The sequence below is a fragment of the Cephus cinctus genome, unplaced genomic scaffold (assembly GCF_000341935.2).
Source record: "Cephus cinctus unplaced genomic scaffold, Ccin1 Ccin1_scaffold0342, whole genome shotgun sequence".
Taxonomy (NCBI): Eukaryota; Metazoa; Arthropoda; class Insecta; order Hymenoptera; family Cephidae; genus Cephus; species Cephus cinctus.
This window is the reverse complement of record NW_014333034.1, coordinates 143,308-145,999: the sequence shown is the minus strand read 5'-3', so window position 1 is coordinate 145,999 and position 2,692 is coordinate 143,308. Positions and strand designations below refer to the sequence as shown.

The 2,692-nt window shown below is 34.2% G+C and overlaps 1 protein-coding gene across 1 annotated transcript in view; it reads left to right on the top strand.

Moving 5' to 3' along the window:
• Nucleotides 1–2,455, top strand: part of LOC107267104 (rho guanine nucleotide exchange factor 2) — a gene marked incomplete in the record, with an annotated part of 17,723 nt that extends 15,268 nt beyond the window's left edge. Inside the window, 1 exon segment of the mRNA XM_025084308.1 lies at nucleotides 67–2,455.
• Between the last annotated feature and the right edge of the window lie 237 nt (nucleotides 2,456–2,692).

Sequence of the window (2,692 nt, the reverse complement as noted above, 5' to 3'; positions counted from 1 at the left end):
GGGGGGGGGGGAAGCAAGAGAGTGAGAGAGAGAGAGCGGCGATAGGGGTTGGTGGCGTGGACGGAGGAGGAGGAGGAGGAGAGGGATAGCTAGATCTTGTTGACTCTTCGATCGTTAATATGAATATGATATTACGCCGACTGACAGTTCTAGATATGAGATTTTAGACGGGTCTTTTGAGACGGAAATATAAAAAGGAGAGAAAGGGAGAATGAGAAGAAGCGGCAGATACTTTGTTGCCGTTTGCTAGCGTTTAATGGACATATAGACTATAATACAATACTACATGAATATATTTTAGCGCTAACACGAAAGTGCGTTGAAAATCTCCGGAACCTTACTCCGATTTAATAATGATAATCATTACAATGACACATATAATGAATTACAGTGTGGTCTATGTGTAGATATATATATATATATATATATATATATATAGATATATATATATGTTATAGAGATATATCGGTTATAAGTATTCTTATACCGTAAAGCAATTTAAAAATATTTTAGCATGCTCGTCCGCCCCTTGAACTGGGTACAGCTGATCCCTTTAATAGTTAACGGACTCGTGATCGGGACTCGGCGATAGAATGTCGAGGGGTTTCATTATATAGATTATATTTTATTCTCCCTGTGTGTGTGAGAAAGAGAAAGAAAGAGAGTAGGAAATTCACGGATGGATTACGCATACATACAATATTACGTTTTTTCCTCTCGTTTCCACCAATTTACGTCTTTAAGAATCCGCAACTGCTGTGCCAATCAAAAGTCATCAGTCTTTTCCGTATTTTTATTTTCATTATCATCGGTATGATCATTCTTGCGTACACCTTATTCTAGCGTTTCCGGTATCCATAGCTGCCAGTTATTTCGGGATTTATACTGTATTTGGACCCATACTCCGTCAAATTGTTTTGTAGTTTATTTTTCTCCTTGTAGCGTTTCCAATTCTTTCCGAGAAAAATGAACTCGAATACGCGTACAAAAAAGTTCATATATGCAGCATTCTTCATTATCGTTATTATTCGCATCGAAAAATGTTTTATTAGAGTCCGCCGGTTGTCTTAATGTCCCTTATAAATCGTTAAGTGACTTCGTTATTAATGTCCTTAATCCTTACCTATTGCTTTTCGGTTAAAAAGATAAATTAGCGAAATCGGAGAGCTGAGAAAAGATAATATGGTAGCAAATGGAATAAACAAAGAAAACCCATCGACATTAGATCGTTTCATTGATAGTTAAATATAACGAATAAACTTCACGTAAATGTGAGATATGAAAAAAGAATAAGAAACATAATAAGTAAAAGTAGAAAGCGTATACGTACCTTATTTGAAGCTCAAGTATACGTTAAATAATAGATAAATAAATAAATAATTCCAATATCATGAAATTGAATTCTATTTGCTTCGGTGTTGATAGTTTTCGTTTTCTCGTGATGAAGAAGAATCATATTTAATAATTTTGATTTACTGCGTCAAGCTTCTTCGTGTTCCCGCTGTAGCCGTGATATAATACAAAAATCCTTAAGAAATAAGATGAAAGACGAAAAGGAAGGAAGATTAAGAAAGTAGGAGTCGTAACTAAAGATTAAGGAGATTCGGTAATTATATTCATAATAGTAACAGGGAAGCACGGATTAAAAAGGGAGTAAAAAACATTCCAAGATTTTTGGTTCAAAACTAAACGAGTGAAAATATCAGCTAACCTCGACATTAAAACCAAAAATCATTACATCTAGCGTACAAAAAAAGAAATATTGAATTTTAACGTTATTCATTTTTATAGGTTGAGTATATCTATATGTATAGTGGAAATTGACACTTTTAGATTCTTATATCTCAAAAACTGTATGGTAATCGTATTCGAATTTTTCACAGGCAAAGATTATGTTTTTGTCTAATATATAGAACAAATGTAGAATTTTGTCTTGAATAATGTGTGATCACCGAATCTCCTTAAGGCAATTTGGAAGTAAAATAAAAGAAAAGTCTTTATGAAAAGGGATGGTCGATCGACAGAATTGAGGTGAAACGCGTGCGTGTGAGGAGGCTTTTACCGAATAACAAAATAATTAAAAGAAGAAGGAATAATAAGATTACAAATAATAATGATGATGTTAATATACGTATAGCGAGTAAGCTTCTCTCAATAGATCGTGGTGACAATAGACCCCCCTTTAACCGTATTATTCTTCCTCGTGCGTGAATGCGAATAAATATTGCGAGTGCGTGTGGCGAGAGGAAAAAAGAGAACAGGGATGAAGAAAAGGAAGAGATAAGCCAAAGAGGCAAGTTCAAGGGAGGAAGAGAGAGAGAGAGAGTGAATGCGAGTCGCGAGAAAGTTTGTTCCCACCCAAGAAAAATATAAAAAAAAAAAAATAAAAATATCCCGTCGTATTTCTGTGACGAAAATTCAAGTACCTTTTTGTGCAAGTCGACCTCATTGACATTGCCGTTCGTGTATAGCATTACACAAAATTAGCAAACAAAAAGAAAGAAACAAGTAATAATATTAATTCTAATAACTAGTACTAATAATGATCGTGGATATTTTATTCAACTGTTACTAGCCTACCGGTGTCCGCTGCAATGCACAAAAGAAATGAAACTATAAATGAAATATAAATTATATATGTATAAATAAGATGATATTGAATCGGTACGGGGGGGGGGGGGAAAAAAAAAAA